General features: G+C 42.2%; 1 protein-coding gene across 29 annotated transcripts in view; it reads left to right on the top strand.

The window, feature by feature from the left end:
- The window catches only part of LOC147359668 (uncharacterized), a 587603-nt gene that overhangs the window by 246600 nt on the left and 317853 nt on the right, over positions 1-23150 (top strand). The window lies entirely within an intron of this gene.

Raw genomic sequence — 23150 nt, 5'->3', positions numbered from 1 at the left:
ACTCCTAATTTATCCCTCCCCTACTCCATTTCCCTGTTGGTAACCATACATTTGTTTTCTGTGTCTGTTTCTGTTTTGTGAATAAGTTCTTTTGTGTCATTATTTAGATTCAACATGTAAGTGATAATGTATTTGTCTTTCTGTATCTGACTTACTTCACACAGTAGGCTAGTCCTTAGGTTCATCCATGAACCTGCAAATGGCATTATTCATTCTTTTTTTTGGCTGAGTAGTATTCCACTGTGTGTGTGTGTGTGTGTGTGTGTGTGTGTGTGTACACGCGCACATGGTGGTGGTGGTTTAGTCTAAGTCATGTCTGACTCTTGCCACTCCGTGAACTGTAGCCCCCCAGGCTCTTCTGTCCACGGGATTCTCCAGGCAAGAATACTGGGGTGGGTTGCCATTCCTTTCTCCAGGGGATCTTCCCAACCCAGGAACTGAACCTGGGTCTCCTGCATTGCAGTAGATTCTTTACCAACTGAGCTATGTGGGAAGCCCATGTGTATGCGTGTGTATACATACATAATGTATTTTATAAATTATAATATAGAAATGTAATTAATATATATTAATTGCATTTTATGTATGCGTTCGTGTTGATGGACACTTAGTTTCCTTCCATGCCTTGAGTATTGTAAGCAGTACCGCTATGAATGCTAGGGTGTGTGCATCCTTTCAAACTATGTTTTTCTCTGGATATATACCCAGGAGTGTGATTGCAGGACCATATGGTAGCTCCATTTTAGCTTTTTAAGGAACGTCCATACTATTCTCTACAGTGGCCATGCAAATTTACATTCTCATCAATAGTGTAGGTGGTGGAGGTGGTTTAGTAGCTATGTTGTGTCCAACTCTTGCAACCCCATGGAGGAGCCCAGCAGGCTCCTCTGTCCATGTGATTTCCCAGGCAAGAATACTGGAATGGATTGCCCTTTCCTTCTCCAGGGGATCTTCCTGAGCCAGGCAGGGATCGAACCTGCATCGCCTGCACTGGCAGGCAGATTCTTTTCCGCTGAGCCACAAGGGGGTTCTTTTTTCTCCATGTCCTCTCCAACATTTATTATTTGCAGATTTTTTGATGATAACCATTCTGACTGGTGTTAGATGATACCTTGTTGTGGTTTTGATTTGCATTTCTCCAATGATTAGTGATGTTGAGCATCTTTTCATGTGCTTTTTGACTATTTGTATGTCTTCTTTGGAGGAATGTCTATTTAGGTCTTCTGCCCATGGGTTTTTTGACTGGGTTGTTTGTTTTTTTTGTTATGAGTTGTATAAACTGTTCGTATGTTTTAAAAATTAAGCCTTGTCAGTTGCATAGAATGATATTTTTAAATGAATCAAATGATATTTATTACATTATAATAGATAAGAAATAAGATGTAATATAATGCCCATTAAAATATGCATTATAAAATTCAAAATAAACCAATTATATTTAATACAGTCATCAAAATATTTTAAAAAGGATTTGTGTTATAATGATATGTGGTCTTCCTTATTAACACATCAGATAACAAGATCTAGCAGCAAGTTTAATAGCTACCCTAATTTTAAAGTGGTAATGAGTACAAATGACATTTTGTGATGTTTACAACAATTTTAGTGTGATATGAAAATGTCTATGATTTATACTGAAAACAGTTACAGTTATGGTTAATAATATTGTAATTTGTTACTTAGATTCAAACTTGATGGAGATGCTAAATTTCAGTTAGAGATGAATCCAAATGAAGATATAATTATATTCCCATCACACAGATTTCCTAAATTTTCTCTCCAAAGTCCTCCCTTATCCCTAAGTGGTAAGAGTTGGGCTTTAGGGTCAGTGTTTGTACTTAGCTCTGCTATTTCTGCTAGTTATGACTTTGGCCATGTAACTTGACTGTGTTCTCAACTATATCTGTAACAATAATATCTCTACTGATGCTGTCATCATGATCACACCCCTGACCTCTCAGTGATATCTGGGCTGGCGTTCCTCCTATCCTGTGCAATTGATCAGTGGCATTGTTTGTTTCAATATTACTTAGCACTGGGTTTGCACACCTCAAAGTGCAACCTATGTGTTCAAACACCTGAAGAATTCACAATTGGATGAGGGACTGAATGTTCAAATTTTCTGGCTGAGTGTGTGGTGGGAGTTCAGCTTCACTTTGTGGTATAACTACTTTGGAGACCTGCAGATGAGCAGCCTGGCTCTGGCTTGATGGCGAGTGGGAAGGAGGTTCATTTTACAACAAGCCTCCTTGAACCTTAACTGAGAATCAAAATTTCAGGGCATGCCTGGTATGAAAAAACTAGCATGATGCTTGCTTTGCTTTATTTTAGGCTGTCTTTTCTCTTTCTGTCTCTGTTCTTTCTGTGGACTAAAGAAGAGAGATGATGTACATTTATGTGTGTGTGTGTGAACTGTTCCTGCCCGTGTGTGTTGAGACCTGGACATCATGGTATCCTTTGCAGAAATCAGTTCCTGTCCCAACCTCCAGTCCCCTGTAGAAAATCTGTCCTAGTCTGTTTGGGCTGCAATAACAGAATACCATAGACTGGGTAGCTTAAACAGCAAGCGTTTATTTCTTACAGTCTAGAGGCTGGGAGATCTGCATGCCAGGTTGGTTGAGTTGTGGTGAGAGCTCTCTTTTTGGGTTGCAGATGGCTGCTTTCTTGCTGTATTCTCACATGGCAGAGAGAGAGATTGAGAGGTCATCTTTGTGTCTTTTCACAAGGGCGTTAATCCTACTCATGCAGATTCCACGTCCCAAAGGCCCCACCTCTGAATACTATCATATTGGGGATTAAGGCTTCAACATACGAATTTTGGGAGGAAGAGGCACAAGGGACTCTTTCCTTAAAGCACTCTGCGAGTCAATGAGACACAAATGTCTCTGCTTAATGTCCATTCCTGGAAGAGAAGGCGGGGAAGGCAAGGGCCCCGTCTGAGAGCTTGGGTGCCATCTGTGTTTGGTGCATTTGCATATGTGCATCACCCCCATTCATTCCTCCTTCCGGCTCAGTGGTGTAGGTGTTTTTCAAACCTATTTTACTAGAGAAATGAGGAGACCTGAAATAACCTGTCAGAAGCTCCCAGCTAGGTAGTGGTAGGACACATGAGCAGAGTGGGGTAGAGACCTTTTCTGCCTGGGGAGCCACTTGTGCGTGGAACACAGCGTTTCTCCAGCACCTTGAATGCTGGTAGCTTCAGCAGCATTCCATCCTCATTATGGGCATCGCCGTTCTCTCCCAGGGCACTGGCAGCAGGTGCAGTGGTGAGGTCTCCACAGTTGGTTCCACACCCAGCAGGTCAATAAGGGTACCTGCAAGGTGGAAGGACACAGACAGGCTGAGTGCCATGGAGACAGACAGGAGTATTGGGAGGTACCTTCTGGGATCTCTTAGTCATAAAGGGCAACCTTCTAAGTGGAGCTGAAGGATGGTGTAAGCCAGGAAGGTGGTAGGGCTGAGCTATGAGCTGTCCCTGCTTCCAGAATCCCATCTGTGCCCAGGGATAAGAGAGGTCTGGAAAAATCAGGGCTGTGTTCATGTAGAGCCCCTATGCATGCAAGACTGTACATTAAGCACTCTCACATAGAACATTGATTTCACCTTAGGTCACCTTGGCAGGGGAGGAATTATAACTCCCAATTTAGAGACAAGCAAACTCTGGCTCATAGAAATCAGGTACATAATGCAAGATTTTGAATCTGTTGGGAGGCAGGGGGAGGAAGAGATGTTTATAGGTGCAGAGGATGGAGGTAGGGAGACAGATTCTAGAGTCTTCTGCTCAGCAGCATACACTCAAAGTCCTGGTCTCATGATGGTTTTCCTGAGTTAGGTGTGTTGTAGAAGTTCAGACTCTATCAGTGTAGCTGATAGGGGCAGTTGTGAGTGTGTGTGTGTGTGTGTGCATGCGTGCACATATGTATATGTTTGGAGGGGATAGGGCTGAGTTTTATATTCATTTTTTAAAATTTATTTATGTGTTTATGGCTGTGCGGGTTCTTCGTTGCCTCACTCAGGCTTTCTCCAGTTGTGCCTAGTGGGGACTACTCTCTGGTTACAGTGTGAGAGCATCTCATTTGTAGCAGCTTCTGCTATTGCAGAGCACGCGTTCTCAGGCTCGTGGGCTTCCGTAGTTGAGGCTCATGGGTTTAGTTGCCCTGTGGCATCTTCCTGGACCGGGGATCAAACCCTGTCCCCTGCATTGGCAGGCAGATTCTTAACCACTGGACCACCAGGGAAGCCCCGTATTCATTCTTATGTTTGCTGTTGGTTGAGGCGGCATTGTTCAGTAAATTAGGTGAAGGATTTTTAAAGTTTTCTCCAACTCCTAATACTTTTTTTACTTGAAATTGTAATTTAAATTAATCTATTTTCTGAACTCAATAGCAATCTTATTTAAAAAATTGGGCTTATCTTTCTCAGTTCTCTCTCTCATTTCTTATTCATTTCCTTCCCTGGTCTTTCTTTTTTTCTTTGTATATTTTCTTTTTTCCTCCTTAAGCCCCCTCTCTTCATCCTGTCCTTTGGGAAGCTTCTATTTGGGACCCTCAGCGATCCCACACAACTTCAGTTTGGTTCTGATTCAAGCAATGAAGATAAAATATGAATGGGCTTAGGAAATGCTCTTCTACTTTCATAAAAGAAAAAAAGTAACATTGCTGCCAGGTCATCCAGAACAAGTTCCAATTCCCAAGAGCCCGGGAAGAATTTTCAAAGTAAAAAATCAATGGCTATGAAATTACACATTAGTCCAGGGGAGAGTTCTCTGTCTGTTTTCCCAGCGAACATCCATCTTGCGATAGTAATGGTGGCACAGACAATTTGCTGCAGTGAAGTTGATCTATAAGTGTTTTAATTAAAGTTCTGACAGCCAATTGAAGCCTTTTTTATTTTTTGGATGTATCGTATCAATCTTTTTCTGTCCCTGAACGACTGTGCCTGGGGAGTTTAATCTATTAGGGAGGTGTAAATTAATGTTCTGGATGCATTAACCGTTCAGAAAGGAAAGGACATCCATGGTTTTCTTTTTAAGTTCCCCAAGCTCAAAGTTCCATAGAGGTATCTCTTAATAAATGTTTGCTGAATGCAAGAGTTGATAAGCATTGCTTGAAAGTTGTGATAGAGGGTGAGACTTCTTCATTTGCTTTTAAAATTAATTTCTATTGGAGTATAGTTGTTTTACAATGTTGTGATAGTTTCTACTGTACAGCAAAGTGAATCAACTGTGTGTATATATATGTATACACCCTCCCCTCCCTTTTGGATTTCCTTCCCATTCAGGTCACCACAGTGCCTTAAGTAGAGTTCCTTGAAGCCTAACTTCCCATCCCCATTGAATTAAATATTTCTCTCTATATAACTGTCCTTTCTATTTTCAAAGAAGATTGTATGAAATCATACATATGAACTGGCCATGTAAACTGTAAAGCTTCAGTTCAGTTCAGTTGCTCAGTTGTGTCCGACTCTTTGCAACCCCATGGACTGCAGCATGCCAGGCCTCCCTGTCCATCACCAACTCCTGGAGTTTACCCAAATGCACGTCCATTGAGTCAGTGATGCCATCCAACCATCTCATCCTCTGTTGTTCCTTTCTCTTCCCGCCTTCAATCTTTCCCAGCATCAAGGTCTTTTCCAACGAGTCAGCTCTTTGCATCAGGTGGCCAAAGTATTGGAGTTTCAGCTTCAACACCAGTCCTTCCAATGAACACCCAGCACTGATCTCTTTTAGGATGGACTGGTTGGATCTCCTTGCAGTCCCAGGGACTCTCAAGAGTCTTCTCCAACACCACAGTTCAAGGATATAATATTATTATTCATCTGTTGTCTGCTTCATGGCACTGTTTTGGGAAGACTCCGTTTGTCTTCCCGTGGCAAGGGAACATGGGATGAGCGGAAAAGTTTAGGCCAGTCTAAATCACAGCATGGAGGGTTGAAATCAAGATAAATAGATGCCTAAGGCAAAGGCTGAGTTCTTATTATACGACAGATTTTATAAGCTCAGGGGATATGGGGAAACTAATCTAGTACCTGTCCTTGAAGGGACCCAGGTTTAGAAGGGAAGATGGACACAGGACAATTAATGAAAACACAACATGAAAGAGGCTGTCCAAAGTGAGTAACACAGCACCACAGGAGACCCAGGGGTAGAGGAGTGAGCTTTGCTCTAATGAGAGGCATGTAAGAGCATAAAGACCCACTGAGATGAGTGCTCGTTCCTTGGCTCACCATATTGGTCTCAGGATTGGAATAGTGCTTAGTGTATATTAGGCACTCAGAAAATTTTGTTGAATGACTAAACAGCTAATTTTGAACTGTGACTTGGGAAACAAGATGAACATAGAGGTAACTGATTTAGGGTAAGGAGGTTATATCAGGACAAGGCGTTTCTGCCTGCTGTGTAGTGCCATAGGCTTTTCTAGCACCTGCCAAGTGGGGCCTTTTCCGCCCCTGAGCAACTGCACCCCTTGGTGGCTTTGCCCTCACTGGAAGGGTAGGATTTGTTTCAAAGATTGTACCAACTTTGATTATATCCATCAGTTTCAAGCACTTGATATCATTCCCTAGCTTGGATTTCTGAAAGGTTTTTGAAATTGAATTCTGACAAGGATTAAAGGAAACGGAAAGAAGTTAGCTGTGTTTCCAGTGTCACCAAGGATATTTGCTTGGCACCAGCAACAATTTCACAATCTTGATGGTTCCTGAAATTCAGACTCTTGCAAGCAAGTGATTATACAACTGAAGAGAGCCAAGTTGATGATGGTCAGTGCCCCACCGAGCATAGGCTCTATTTTTGGCTGTTAGAAGCAGAACTTAAATCAGCACTTAGTAATTCTTTGTTGAATAAGTGAATATTGCGTATCAGTATTCAGTGTCAGATATTTTTGTTGAGGATGGAACAAGGAATGGTAGTGCATTAGGGCTGGACTCTGACATGTGTGCCAAGAAGCGTGACTATGGACTAAATGTTGCAGAATGAGCAGTCTGGAGAGTTGGCCTGAAGTTCTAAGTCTGCCAGGATATGAATTTGGGCTAAGTACTTCTGCTCCAGGAATCTAGGTTGTCTGACTCTCTAAACTGAAGTTCCTTCAAGCTCTGAGGTTTTATGATTCTACCGTCATCCGTTCCACATGCACCACCCTCGCCAAAGGCAAAGAGATTTTTTTATTTTTGAGTGAAGAAGGAATTCACATTGGGTTTTGAATCCTAAATAACATTGAGTTGGCCAAAAAGTTCATTCTGTTTGTCTGTCACATCTTGTGGAAAAACCTGAAGAAATGTTTTGGCCAACCCAATAGAAACCCAAATAATTTGAACTCATGTAAATATTTCACTTTTTTTTAATGCATGGGAAAGTTCAGAGATGGTGAGTAACTTGCCTGAGGTCATGGAGCAGGTTTGGATATGCCTAGAAGCCTGGGTACCTGACCCTCCGTCCAAGATTCTATAGGTTTTCACCATAACATTAATCAATAATAGTGGCACTGTGTGGAGAAGGTCAGACTGAGGTGCATTGAGGTCAATGACTTGTCTAAATGATGTATTGGTCTCTGTGACCTTGAATGAATTGATTGTGGGTGGTGGAGTTCCATTGCCCAGTTTTCCTGTGGTCATTTTACTTTTCGTCATGAGATTGGCACACCTTACATGTTAGATGTGTGCCTATGGCATCCAGAGGCCCAGGAATAACCAAACCAAGGCTTTTCAGGCTGAACTGTGCGTGCATGTTGTAGCCAATGCCTACACCACTGCCAAATCTGACCCTTGCCACTCACACCCTCAAATTCCTCTAGTTCTGACCTGGGGGAAAGAGGTGATTGAGGGCACATAATGAAACAGCAGAGTAAATCAGAGAACTTTTTCCTCCTGGCATTTGGGTAGAGTTGACCTAGGATCCTTTCCTAGGATCCTTTGCTTGTCTTACGGTTGAGATGACTGGGTACATCACCCAGTCTATCTGAGAGCAACTCAGTTTAGAGTAATTTAGGGAACCCAAGGTCATTTTTGGCTTTGTTGATGTCCAATGTGGGACACAGGTGGTTCTTGAACATTTTCAAGGCTAATTGTGTATGTGCATTGGCTTTAATCCATATAAAGTTCAGATCACCCAATGCAGTAAACAGAGACGGAGACAAAGAAGAGGATTTCATAAAGTAAAGAAGAAAGTATTCCTCCAGGAGTCTGTGCATACACATGTAAAGCTGTCTGTTAGGAGAGGGTCAGCAGGATCTGGGTTTCAGTCAAAGGCTGTGCTCACTTATTCAACTAAATTCAACAAGTGACAGACACAATAACCTATCATGAGGATATGAAGGAGGGAGAAATTCGTTCTCATTGGAAATAGCATTTTAGAAAGTCTTCCTTAGAAGAGGTAATAAGCGTAGCTAACTTGTAATGGTTAAGTGTATAGGCTAGGGGTTAAAAAGATTTGAATTCTGAGTGACCTTGAAAATATAACTGACCTCAGTTTTTTTCTTGTCCAGAAAATAAAAAATCAGGATGGTATCTACATCTAGGGTTGTGAGAATTAATAAACAAATCTCTGTTATATGCACGGCACAGTACTTTATATAGATCGAGTGCTCAATAAATGTTAGCCATCTTCAGCGTTATTTTATCTGATACAATGGCTTTCACAATGATTCTGCAACCTTGCTTGGCAGATTACTTTGGGATGGGTAGGAAGATGCTGGTTTTTAAGCTATTGTCTCTCAGCTCCAAATCTCCAGTTCCGTATCACACTCTGGGATACTGGAGTTTGAAATCCACCAACTCTGCTTCTTCCTTTGCTGTCTGCTCCCTTTCAGTTTCTCCGAGTAGGGGCACTCGAGGGAAACCAGAAGGCAGGAGGAGAGAGTGGGGACTTGCTTCTTTCCGTTTGTTATTGTTCCTCTCTGTGCTATCCATCAGTAGGCCTTCATCCCAGCCCGATTCTGGTTGCCAGCCTCTTTCCACACGTTTAGTTTCATTGCACTCCTCAGAATGAGCCTGACAGCATTTCTTCCTTACGATGGAAACTTAGTTCTATAGGGCTCTTCCTCAAAGCATTTGCAAAAAAGAAGCAGCCAGGCAATACACTCTTTCCAGCGGGTCTGAGTCCTAGCTCCCTGCAACCATTTCTCTGAGTTTCTGGCTGTTGATAACCCCAATGCCTTCCCATTCATCAGCTCTAATGTAGTGGCTTGCCACCATATATTAATTGTCTTGTCATTCCCATTTTTAAAACTTTGTCATTTCTCCAATAACTTTTTAAGCAACTCCCCATATTAACTTTCTCTGTTCAAACCATTCTTCCCAACTGGGGCCTGAGTGTTGCAGGGTAACTGCACACCTAGAAAGAACCTTGAATGGTGGCTCAGTAGTTAAGACTCTGTGCTTCCACTGGAGGGGGTGCAGGTTCGGTCCCTGGTTGAGGAACTAAGATCCCACACACTGCAAGATGCAATCAAAAAAGAAAAAAAAAAAAACCTCCCTTTAAACAGGCCAAGGCATCTTGCTGCTTTCTGGTGCTAGTCTGTAGGTTCAGTCTCTGTCATTCTTCCTTTCTTTCTCCCCATAAAATTGTTTCTGCCATTTTTTTTTTTCAGTTTTTTCAAAGTTGATGAGTTAAGGCTATTTTGCCATTTCAGATGGTTACGAAATGTGTTTCTTGTGCTAGATCATCCTGCTAGGTTGGCCAGAGAGAGACGAAAAAGCCGCTGTCCTTTGGATAGTGCTGTTCCTCAATAAGTTGTTTCAAGCTTGGCTCCAGATCTCAGCAAACTGGTCTTAGCTGCCCTTAATTTTCTGCTCTGTAAATTATATAACTTAGGACTCTTTCTATTTTAAGTGACAAAAATCCAACTCGGTCTCTCTTAATGAAAAGAGAGTCCTTTTGACTTGAAAAGTTTAGGGTGTCTCTTTCAAGAATAGCTCAATCCGGTTGCTCCAAATGATATCTCTAAGAATCTGCTTCTCATATACACACAGTAAACCATACAGGGAGAAGAATCTCTGATTGGCTGGACCTTGGCCATGTTACTGAGAGTTTAGGTAGGGTGGCACATCAAATGGAAATCAAGGTGGTATCTCTAGAATAAAAAGAAATAGATTCAGGGGAAGTAAATACAGCAAATGTCACCTACCACAGTATTGGTCTCTTGAGAGTCCCTCAGACTGAGAAGGAGATCAAACCAGTCAATCTGAAAGGAAATCAACATTGAATTTTCATTGGAAGGACTGATGCTGAAGCTCCGATACTTTGGCCATCTGCTGTGAAGTGCTGACATTGAGTCTTGTCAAGATGGAATGCTTTACTCTCCCCATGATGGTCACCCTCTGCACGCAACCTTGTGTCTAGGGCAAGCAGCCTTGGTGTGAGCAAGTCCTGGGTGTGACAGGCTTGCCTGTTCTCTCACTCTGTGAGGGACTTTCCCTTTTTATTTCTCCTTCTGGAAAAAAATATGGTGAACTGGCTGATAGCCTGGGTTTGCTGCAGCTAAATAGCCTGGATTTGAATCAAGCCACCATTATTATTATCATTAGTAGTAGTAGTATTTATTTATTTGACTCTGCTAGGTCTCAAGTTGTGACATGCAGGATATCAATCTTCACTGGGGCATGCAGTATCTTTAACTGTGGCATGCTAACTCTTAGTTGTGACATTTGGGATCTAGTTCTCCGACCAGGGATTGAACTTAGCCAGGCCTCATGCATTGAGACGGCACACTCTTAGCCACTGGACTACCAGGGAAGTCCCCATAGCACCCATTCTTATTAGTTTTTTGACTTTGGGTAAGTTACTCAACCTTTTTGGACATCAGGATAATAGCGCTTTTTTTCAGCTTCATTTCTTTCATGAGCTTCTTTTCTTTATCACATACGACAATACTTTTTTCTCAAGAAGATCAAATGAAATAATTGTAAGTGCTCATATAGTGCCAGACATATGGTTCGTGATCAGTAGGATTAGTTACTCTGGTTCTTACCATCCTATAGAAACTCCTCCCAGAGGCATAAACCAATAGTGGACCAGATCGATCCCATCGATGTTTTACTGGATCCATTCCCCTCCCTTCCTTAGAATCCTCCAGACTTTTGTCCCATTGGTTCTCTTTCCTCTTGAGAACAAGAGCTTGCTGGTTAAGTGTATGAGTCTGGAAGTCAGGCACCCCTGGAAATAAGTCCTGGAATTATCAGAAGTAATCAAAATGCTGGGCTTCCCTGGTGACTCAGACAGTAAAGAATCCTCCTACAATGCAGGAAACCTGGGTTTGATCCTTGGGTTAGGAAGGTCTCCTGGAGAAGGGAATGGCAATCCACTCCAGTATTCTTACCTGGAGAATTCCATGGACAGAGGAGCCTGGTAGGCTACAGTCCATGTGGTTGCAAAGAGTCAGACACGGCTGAGTGACTTTCACTTTTAATCAAAATACTAACCACTGTCATAGATACTGGCCCTAACCATCTGAGGCAGCATCCTGGAGACCCTCTGAAGTACTAGGTATTGATCACTGAGTTACTATGTCATGAGTGGTCTGGGTTTATGGAATTGGATGAGTATACGTATGCTGGATTTACATGTAGGAAATGTTTAAAGGCTTGGGACAATTGCTATTCACCAGCTGGTATGGAAGCGCCCCCATATCCTAACAATTGGTAGAGCTCCCTGTGCATGCCTTCTGGTAATAAATCCTGACTGTACCGTCTACTCATTCTGTGATCTTGGAGGTCACAAGCCTATTCAAGCCTTAGTTTTCATAGTGTTTAGCATTACATGGGTTAGCATATTGTATGTACCCAATAATACTATTAGTATTAATAATACCTGGGCTTCACTGGTTGCTCAGCAGTAAAGAACTAGCCTGCCAATGGAGAAGATGCGGGTTTGATCAGGAAGATCTCCTGGAGAAAGAAGGAAATGGCAACCTATTCCAGTATTCTTGCTGGGAGAATCCCATAGACAGAGAAGCTTGATGGACTACAGTTCTTGTGGTCACAGAAGAGTTGGGACATGACTTAGCAGCTAAACAAAAACAAACTGATAATACCTACTATTGCCTGTGTATATTTCTCCATTCCCCACCTCCAGTTTGTTTCAGCTTGAATTTATAGCCTATGTTTTCATTGACATTTGGTACAAGGTATTCTGATTTTTGACTTAAGCAGAGAAAATATTATTCACTAATGATGGCAATTGACTCTTCAGAAATAGAAGGCTATGCTTGGCTTATCAAATCTGAGTTTCATTCCTCCTTCACAATTATTAACATGCACTGCTATTCAGATTCTTTTTTTTCCCTCCGTGATGCCCTGGCAGAGACTTTGCAAGGTTCACGCCAGGTCTGCATAATACTCTCAGATAAATCTCTGGCTTTGTCACATTGTTGAGCTGCTAATAAAGAGAGCAGGCGAGCATCATAGCAGGGCTTTCTTTGGTCAGGGAGCCCTAATGGTGTGTCAGGATTATATAATTCACTCTCCTAGGGAATCCAAAAGAAAGATAAATTGTTTGGTTGGGAGAAATTAACCACAGATTGATCCTATCTGTTTTAATTTAGCACAGGATGGCTTAGACTACTCCAAGGAGCAGATGGGCTATTGATCTGACAATAGAATAATCAGAGCACCAAAGCTGGGTGGGGAGAGACTTCGGAGCACTTGGGGCTTTGCCAGGGTGGCCCTCTCGGAAGGAAAGCTATCCCTTAATTGAGCAAATGCCTTTGCCTGCTCACAGGTCTTATTAGGGCAAGGACTCCCAAGGTCTGAACCTGGCATGGGCACGGAGCTCTCATGTAAAGAGGCCACAGCTTATGCCAGGCTTGCTGGCAGAGAGAGGCAACTTGGCAGCAGAAGGTGGGTAATACTTGGGGGAGGGGACTGGAGGGGCGGATACCTCCGGGAAGTCACGATAGAAAGATGGAGATAGAGGAGAGCTGGAGTTGGGATCAGCTAATAGAACTTGGAGCCTACAGGGTCTTTTTCTGCCCTCATTTCCACCACCTTTTTCTTTGAAGATGTTTCTGTGCCCCTTCTCCCAGGCTGTTTCACTTCTGCCTTGTCTCTACATTTACCCCTGCTCCCCCAGCAGCTGTAATAATGCTGGGATTGGCCTGTGGGGACTATGGTTGCCCCAAGGAGCCAGGCTGGAGGTGTGTGCTGGGTCTGGGGTCCCAGGATGAGCAGGGTCACACTGTCCCATAGCTCTGTTTGTGGGTATGACTTCTGCTGCTTCGGGAAGCTCCCACATGGGTCAGGCAGAGTTCCTGGGAGGCTACAGTGACTGCTATGTCAGGACACCCTGACACATGAGCCAGATGAAGACCCAGCCAAGGCCTGAGTATCAAAGGGCAAGTGGAGACATGGGGGCCCAGAGAAAGGGTGGATGGTTCAGAAAGTGTCACTTGGCCTAGAGTCCTGCAAGCTTCCTGCCCCCAGCTGAGGAAACGCTGGGCTCCCTTACTCCAAGGACCTCTTAGGGGTAGGGATGATAGCAGGTTCTGGACAGCTGTGGTCAACTGTGGGTGGTCATCCATCAGATGTCTATTAATAGAGTCTACGGAATCTATTAATGGGCTCATGAAACTTGCATCCTAGCAGGGAGAGAAGGCAATAAAAAAACACATCTCAGGTATTGAGTGCCAGGAAGATTTTTTTTTTAAAGATCCTAATAAATGATTTTTGATCTTCATCTGAAATGAAACTTTAAAAATTAAGCATATTTTACTGACTTTGGTGGCTCAGTGGAAAAAGAATCCACCTGCAGAAGACAGAGGAAACTTAGGTTCAATCCCTGAGTTGGGAAGATACCTCCTCCTGGAGGAGGAAATGGTAACCCACTCCAATGTTCTTGTCTGGAAAATCCCCTTGAAAGAGGAACCTGGCGGGCAATAGTCCATGGGGTCACACAGAGTCGGACATGACTGACTGAGCACACAAGCACTGACATTAGGTACCTTATATTGTTCTTATTCAAGGTCAGTTGAATGGGCATTTTTGTGAATTTCTCTTTTCTGTTTTTAAATTCAATTCGATAGATGGGAAAAAAGAGACAAGACCAAGCCTATATACTCAGTTTGGACTTTCCACGTAGCAAAGCCTGCTTTTGCTTCTATTTTCTGTACATGTGAGGGAAAATAGGAGTTTTGAAGTCTGAAATGATGATTTCTTTTTTCCGTCTAAGAGAGATATCAGCTAAAGGAACAGTGAGATTCTTGCCATAGTGGAAAAGTAATAAAGTATATTAATAGCTGAACAAATGGATCTCGCTGGGAAATATTTTAGGCTTTCAATGGTCTCACAGAGATAGAATATTCCTTAAACGAAAACACTTTTTTTTTTTTCTCTTTTTGGATTTTTTTTTTTTTTTTAGCAAAAAGATGAACATGCCTTTCAATTAAAATTGCTGAACCATTCGAAGTTAAGCTGTTCAAACTCCAGTGTAACCGAGGCCCTGAATGCACAGAACACTGAAGCCCATGCTTGGGTGTCTTTTGCTCAGGACCCTGAAATGACTGCCCTCAGGTATCCCACCTTTTCAGCCTTGCTGTACTCACTGGGCCTTGGAGCTCAATCTGTGGCTGCAAAAACAATGATTCTTATGCAAACATGGAGAGTGAAAGAATGAATACAGACTAAGATGACTTAATAGTGAAGGGGATCTTCTCCTTAATGCTTCCGAGCTATGCAGTCCGAGGGAAAAATATAAATCAAGCCCATTGGCAACCACAGATCTTTGCATAAGGATTTCATGTGTCATGGGGCTGATCTCAGGACAGCTGGGTACAGAGAAAGAAGAGATTTTGGATTTAAAAAGCCTGGTTTGAGTTCTGGCCCCAAACAGGCGAACTGTGTGACTTTGAGCTGTCTCACCATGGACAGGGTATTAACTGAGGTTCTCCTGTGGAACAGAACCAATAAGATATACACGCTATTAACAGTAGTCCTTCAATCTGCTGTCTTCAAGGAGGTCCAGGAAGGTGGGTGGTGTAATTCAGCTCAAGTCAGAACCATGGGAGACAATGGTGTAAGTCTCAGTCTGAGGATAGGAGAGACCAGTGTTCCAGCTGAAATAGACAGAAGAGGTCAAATTCTCCCTTCCCTGCCTTTTCATTAGATTCAGGCCCTTGTGGGATTGCATGATGCTCACTTACATTGGAGAGGGCAGTCTGCTTCACTCACTCATGCAAATGCTGATCTCATTCAGAAACACCTCCACGGACACACCCAGATACCATGCTCAACCGGGTGTGTCTGCACTCTGTGAACCAGTCCAGCTGACGCATAGAAAGAACCACCACAGACAGGCTGCCTAACCTCTCTTGTCTTCAGTCCCCTGACTTTAACGAGAAAAGTTAAGAACATCTCTTGTGATTTGCTGTATGACTCAGGGAACTCAAACTGGGGCTCTGCAATAACCTAGAGGGGTGGGAATGGGTGGGAGGGAGGTTCAGGAGGGAGGGGACATATGTACACCTATGGTTAATTCATGTTGATGTATGATAGAAATCAGACCAATTTTGTAAAGCAATCATCAATTAATTAAAAATAAAAATATTAAAGCATGTAGTTAGTTGTGCCTAGCACACAGTAAGCATGATAAAACATGATAAAAAAGTTGATTATTTGACCTCTTCCCTTCCAATTTTTATAATGTAATATTAAAACATGTCTTTCAAAAAAAAGTTGAAAACTCTGAATCTCAGTTTTAGAACTCATGAAAGAAGGTTATTATTAAGCAGTTCAGGTTGTTTTAACATCATGAAATAGTGCCATGTTTTGTAAACAGTAAGGTACTAAGCAAATGGGACTTAGTTTAGGCCGTGCAATTCTTTTTAAGTTTAAACTTTCCCATTTAGTCTGTTTTTTTTTTCACTAACTTAATCCCTATTCAATGAACTAAAAGAAAAATAACTTTTAAATGGGTCCCAATCTAATTTAGCATTTATTACTGGTGGTTGGCATTGAGAAACTTCAGGATTTTTATTAAAAATGTTATGCAAAAATCAATATGGTACATTAAAACAATTATGAAAATATGACATATGAGCAAAACAGTTCATTATTTATTAGTAGACCTGGTGCCTATGGGAGCCTCACTTGGAAGGAACACTTGGAGATAGACTTGAAGAATAGTTCAGTGAAGTTTAATCTAATTTATTGGAACTGTTCACTGAATATCTTCTATTAAATATCAGGCACTGCACTAGGACAGGAGAAGGTAACAGTTAAATTTCTGGGTCTTCAAGGAATTCTCAATTTACGAGGGAGCTGCGAAACTGTAATACAAGATGGCTCAAGCTTGCTGTAACTTTGGGGAAGAACGATGTTCCATTAAGTGAATGGGAATAGAATTGCAGGTTTCTAAAGTCAGAGGAGAGCTTAAAAAGTGAACTAAACTCACTTTTTTTTTTTTGCAATTAACAGTTCTTTCCATAATATCATTCATTCAAAAGTCAATTTATTTGCTTACTTATTCCACATTCCTGAGTGTCTGCTGTATATCACATACACAGAAGAGAAAGAGGTTCATAGGACATTGTGTTAGGGTTCTCCAGAGAAAAGAATCAACAGGATATGTATCTCCGTTTCTATATATCTGTCTATCTATCCATCCATCCATCTATCCATCCATCTATCCATCCATTCATCCATCCATCCATCCATCCATCCATCTATCAATCATCTATCTAGAGAGGTTTATTTTAAGCCGCTGTCTCCAAGATTGTGGAGGCTGAGAAGTTCAAAATTGGTAGAGTAGGCCTGCAGGCTGGAGACCCAGGGGGATGTTTGCAGTTCAAGTCCGAAGTCAAAATTCCATCTCTCTTAGAGAGATGGAATCTTAGTCTTCTAAGATCTTCAGCTGATCAGAAGAAGCCCACTTGTATTATGGAGGGTACTCTGCTTTACTCAAAGTCTATTGATTTAAATGTTATGTCATCAAAATTAAACCTTCACAGAAACATCTAGAAATTATTGTTAGTGACAGGGGAGAATCGCAAGCACCATTGGAGGCATATAGGAGGGAACAGATAATCTCACCTGAGGATATCAGGGAGGATGTCTTAGAAAATGGACAGGCAAGGGGGATCCTGAAAGCTGAGATGCATAAAGATTTGGCCAGATAGAGGAGAGAATAACATGAAAAAACACAGGAGTTGGGAAGAAGAAATAAACACACACACACACACACACACACACACACACACACACAGACACATACAGAGGTCCCTATAATTAGAGACTGAAAGTTGAAGGTTGTCAGAGACTGCCTGGTTATTGTGACAGACCATTAGTTATTTGTATTAACGATTGAAGTTCTAGTAGCAGCTATGTGGTCTCCCATAAGGTTCAGGTCATACATACTGCATTTACTCTATTGAAAATTGTCTTTTTTTCCGATGCCTATATTTCTATCATTAGCAATAATTTCCTTTTGTTGTAATTTTCATCCAGTATAAATTCCATTTCAAATAATATGACACCTTGGAACTTCCCTGGCAGTCTAGTGGTTAAGACTTCACCTTCCAACACAGGGAGTGCAGGTTCAACCCCTCGGTGTGCCTTGTGACCAAAAATCCAAAACAAAAAACAGAAGCAATATTGTAACAAATTCAACAAAAACTTTAAAAATGGTCTGCATCCAAAAATAATCTTAAAAAAACCCCCAAATAATCTGACATATTTTAACGAATATGTGCCTAACACTGTACAAATAGCATGTCTAAACCTCATCAAACTCTACATAGTAGGTAATTTTATAGCCATACAAAAGTGAGAAGATGAATGATTTCAGGTGGGTTAATTATTTGTCCATAGTTACCTAGGTTTTAAATGGAAAAGCCAAGATTTGAATTTATGATTTTCTTGTTCTCGCTATTTCAGTGACTCCAGGGGGTCAGGAGAAAAATGGCTACTGGGTCCAGACCTTTAGCCAAAATGAGTGAAACAGGTGTGTGTACATGCATACACACCTGTGTGACAAGTGAGGCCTGTAGTAAATTGGAGAGCTTTTGACTTAGCCAGAAGGGCAGGTGCTACTGAGCCCCAGCCAAACGTACCTCGTGGGAAAGCAGGCCCTGTGTTGTTAGAACTCCAGTTTTCAAGAAAAACTAGAGTTCTGTTTTTTTTTTTCAAATATCAAATCTTTTTCTTTTTCAGTACCAGCCCCAATATACACAAATACCATGGGGGCCAAAGAAAACACATCTAGTGGCTGGAAGGTTCCCATGAGTCCCTGATCTCTATTATTATTCCTCCTAAGATGTAAATATTTTTCACACATTAGCATTGTAGCACCTCAGAGTGTTTAAATATGTAGTAATAATATTTTTGAAGCCAAATGTGGTTTCATGGCTTTCATTATAATCATGTGAGGCAGACAGGGAAATGATCATTACACTCCTGTTGTCTTTGACGCAATTGAGGGTAGAGAGAAATTAGCAGACCTGTCCTTGGACACTCATGACACAGAAGGACTCATATCCTCCAACCTAACACAGTCTCAGTTATATTATGTGACTTTCTTCAATACTATTCAACTGGTGTGTGCTCACGTTAGGTTGTTCAGTTGTGTCCAACTCTTGTGACTCCAAGGACTGTAGCCCACCAGGCTCTTCTGCCCATGGGATTTTCCAGGCAAGAATATTGGAGTGGGTTGCCATTTTCTCCTTCAAGTAATTTTTTTGATCCAGGGTTTGAACCCAAGTCTCCTACATCTCCTGCATTGGCAGGAGGCATTTTCACCACTCAGCCACCAGGGTAGCCCTGTTCAACTGGTATACAGTTTCAATTTTGCAAGAAGCTTAAATTCTAGAGATCTGCTATACAACACTGTGCCCACACTTCACAATACTGTCTTGTGGACTTGAAATTCCATTCACTGGATAGAGTTAATTCACTGGATAGATCTCATGTTAAGGTTCTTACTCTCCCCCCTCCACCAACATACACAAGAATTAAACTAACTACGTATCTAGAGAGAAAGGGGAAAAATCAATGGTTTTTCATAGGCTGGTGTTTGAGGAAATTAGAGAAATAGAAATGTGGACAGAAATGGTCAAGGACCAAAGCTAAGTTGTAAGGTCAAGTCTCAGCTAATCATAGACCTCCTAGAAAAGTGTGGGATGTGGAATATCCAGACATGAGCCCAGAGCCCTTCCAAAGCGGGAATTGGTTCAAGGGTCTGATGGAATCGCCCTGCAATCCCAAAGATATTAGAGATCAAAGAAGCCTAAAATTTTCTGATTCGTTTGTTGAACACACAATTACCAAAGACCTACCATCTTCCAGATGGCCTGTACTTTGCTTCTCTCTCTGTTTTCCCCTCCCACCCTGAAAGTGAAAGTCGCTTAGTTATGTCTGACTCTTCGCGACCCTGAGGACGATACAGTCCATGGAATTCTCCAGGCTAGAATACTAGAGTGGGTAGCCTTTTCCTTCTCCAGGGGATCTTCCCAATCCAGGGATCAAACCTAGGTCTCCTTCATTGCAGGCAAATTCTTTACCAGCTGAGCCACAAGGAAGCCCAAGAATACTGGAGTGGGTAGCCTATCCCTTCTCCAGTGGATCTTCCCAATCCAGGAATTGAACTGGAGTCTCCTGCATAGCAGGCAGATTCTTTACCAACTGAGCTATCAGGGAACCCCAAAATGAGATCTACAAGCCATGGTCCTGGAACTTGGTAAACTGATGAAAGGTTGGTTTTACTTGAAAATACAAACTACTTTTTGTTCTAATCATAGTTGTCCTTAGGAGGGAGTGAGGAGATAGGAACTGGGTTAAGAAAACAGTCTAGTCTTCTGCTTTATGAGACTGGGGTGCTTCCAGCAGATTTCCCCTGACTGTTTTAGGCCAAAATGAGATAGATAAGCATCTAAAAATTTGAATAATATGTGAAGGACAAGTAACTCCATCTGTAGTGTTAATTGGTATACACTCACTTCTCTGCCTTCTATAAAATACAATCCTGTATAATACTATATATACCACGACTTGATACAATATAGGCCCTGCTGTTGGAAGAGATTCTGGAGCTCGATCAAAGTGAGGGGTTTAGTCAACAAAGTCCTATTAAGTGTCTGCTATTTGCCAGCTACTATGGTAAGCCTACTATGGAAACAGTGTCAGACTTTATTTTTCTGGGCTCCAAAATCACTGCAGATGGTGATTGCAGCCATGAAATTAAAAGATGCTTACTCCTTGGAAGGAAAGTTATGACCAACCTAGATAGCATATTCAAAAGCAGAGATATTACCTTGCCAACAAAGGTCCATCTAGTGAAGTGGTTTTCCAGTGGTCATGTATGGTTGTGAGAGTTGGACTGTGAAGAAAGCTGAATGATGAAGAATTGATGCTTTTGAACTGTGGTGTTGGAGAAGACTCTTGTGAGTCCCTTGGACTGCAAGGAGATCCAACCATTCCATCCTAAAGGAGATCAGTCCTGGGAGTTCATTGGAAGGACTGAAACTCCAGTACTTTGGCCACCTCATGTGAAGAGTTGACTCATTGGAAAAGACCCTGATGCTGGGAGGGATTGGGGGCGGGAGGAGAAGGGGACGACAGAGGATGAGATGGCTGGATGGCATCACCGACTCGATGGACATGAGTTTGAGTGAACTCTGGGAGTTGGTGATGGACAGGGATGCCTGGCATGCTGCGATTCATGGGATCACAAAGAGTCGGATACGACTGAGTGACTGAACTGAATTGAACTGTTGGTAAGCCTTGGAGATACAGAAGGGACAAGACTCCTCTCAGTCCTCAAGTATCCTAGTAGGGATGAGAGACCTATAATGTAGACTTTTCAGCAACAAGGAGTAAGTGATGAGTGGGAACCCTAAAGGCTCACAGGAGTAATGGGAGCCTGGAGGAGCAGGGAAAACCCTTGGAGAGGTAACTCTGGAGCTTGGAAATGGCAGTGGTCATCATTTGAAGCCTTGGTGGGAAATGTAACCTGTGAGCTGTTTTAAGGTCATATTGGGCCTGTAGACAGGTGGAAATATGGCAGGAGGCTGGAGTAGAGTGAGGCAGACAGTGGACAAATGGGAAGTAGACAGAGGCAGAGGAAAGGAAGTGGAGCCTGGATGAACAGGGAGCTGCATGGGAAGGTGGCATTCAAGTGCACTCAGGCACTACAGCTCAGGAACAGAAAATAAGAAAAGGACCTGAGGCTAAGGTAAAAGGCTGCCCAGAAACTAGTCAGGGACTAGAGACCATGGAGATACAACAGAACTCAGAGCAGCCATCTGAAAGCTAGACATCCAATTCCAGTGTCAGCATTTCCAGGACTTGATTCTGAGGAAGTGCTCCCTCCTCTTGTCCTTCGCAGGAGGATAGGACAGGAGCTAATCCCTTGGCTAAGAACATAGGAGACTGGTGGGACCACCTAGTAGGCACAGGTTGTCAATTCAGTTCAGTTCAGTCGCTCAGTCATGTCTGACTCTTCGCGACCCCATGGACTGCAGTATGCCAGGCTTCCCTGTCCATCACCAACTCCCGAAGCTTACTCAAACTCATGTCCACTGAGTTGGTGATGGTGTCCAGCCATCTCATCCTCTGTCATCCCCTTCTCCTTCTGCCTTCAATCTTTCCCAGCATCAGGGTCTTTTAAAACTAATCAGTTCTTTGCATCAGGTGGCCAAAGTATTGGAGTTTCAGTTTCAGCATCAGCCCTTCTGATGAATATTCAGGACTGATTTCCTTTAGGATGGACTTGTTGGATCTCCTTGCAGTCCAAGGGACTCTCAGTAGTCTTCTCCAACACCACAGTTCAAAAGCATCAATAGGTTGTCAAGGGCAGGAATTAGAGGAAATTTCCTATTGACAAGTTACCTAATATTCCTGCCTGATTCTTGGCCGTGTCATCTCAAATGATCTCAAGTGACATCAAATGGCTTAACCAATGAAATTTTTTTTCTGATTTTTTCCCACATGCTGTGAACTATTCATGAGCTGCAATATCCAAGTTCAGTTTTACATAAATGTTTTTATGCATACATGTTTAATAGGTCATAATGACAACCCATGTCATGATGAGAGGTGGTGTCCTGGGCTTATGGTAGCTTGGCTTTTTCCAGTTTTGACATATACTTACAGACACAAAGCAAGCTCATGTTCCTCCCTGTCTCACTGTAGAGGAAAGTTATAGGAAATATACAGAGAAAATCTTAAATGCTCTCCTCTCTTCTCCATAAAAATTGTAATTTTACCCATAATCTTGAACATTTTTTTCTGTTTTGGTGGTGGGAAGTCATTAAGTTGAAGCGTTATTAAATCAGCTCTAGGCAGATGGAAAACTCCTCCTAGAAAACAATATGATTTAAATAAGTAACTTTAAAGTGAAAAAGTGAAGGTGTTAGTCTCTCAGTTGTGTCTGACTCTTTGCAACCCAGGGACTGTAGTCTGCCAGGCTCCCAGTCCATCAAATTCTCCAGGCAAAAAATACTGGAGTGGGTTGCCATTCCTTTCTTCAGGAGATCTTCCTGACTCAGGGATTAAACCTGCATCTCCTGCATTGCAAGCAGATTCTTTACTAGCTGAGCCACCAGGGAAGCCCAATAACCACCTACCTGTAGGGCTAATATAATTACATTTATGTTGCAGATGAGGAAACAGAAACCCAGACAGGTTAGTAAAAACAGTGTACCATAGTAAAGGTCTGGGGCTTTGAAGTTTCATTATCTGATTAAATCTCAGCTCTGCCACTCAGCAACTGTACAACCCTGGGAAGTTTACTTTTAGCTTTTCTTTCCTCATGCCCACAGTCTTCCTTCTCCCTCCATAAACACTTGTTTCTCTAGTATATTCTACTTTAATAAATGGAGCCACCAGTCACCCAGTTGATCAAGTCTGATTCTTGGGAGTGATTTTTGTCTCTTCTACATTGCTTCCTCATCCCATCAGTTAAGTCCTGCTGCTTAAGTACTGACCACTTTTCAAATCTGTCTGCTTCTCTCTGCCCCTACTACTTCAGTCCATGTTCTGTCTTTTCCCTTCTAGTCTCCTGCATCTTCCTGTGTCCACCCTGATTTCTGAATGTTCTCTACTTGCAGTCAGAGGGTACATTTAAAGCCCCAAATCTAATTCTATAGTACCCCCTTTTACAGTCATTTTATGGTTCTCTATGGCCCATAGAGATGAAGATTAAATCCAAAGTTCTTCAAATGTTTTACAAA

This window comes from Bos grunniens, chromosome 14 (genome assembly GCF_055505025.1).
Source record: "Bos grunniens cultivar Pamir isolate PY7600 chromosome 14, Bosgru_T2T1.0, whole genome shotgun sequence".
NCBI lineage: Eukaryota > Metazoa > Chordata > Mammalia > Artiodactyla > Bovidae > Bos > Bos grunniens.
Note: the sequence above shows the minus strand (reverse complement) of the source record. Positions and strands in the feature narration are given on the sequence as shown.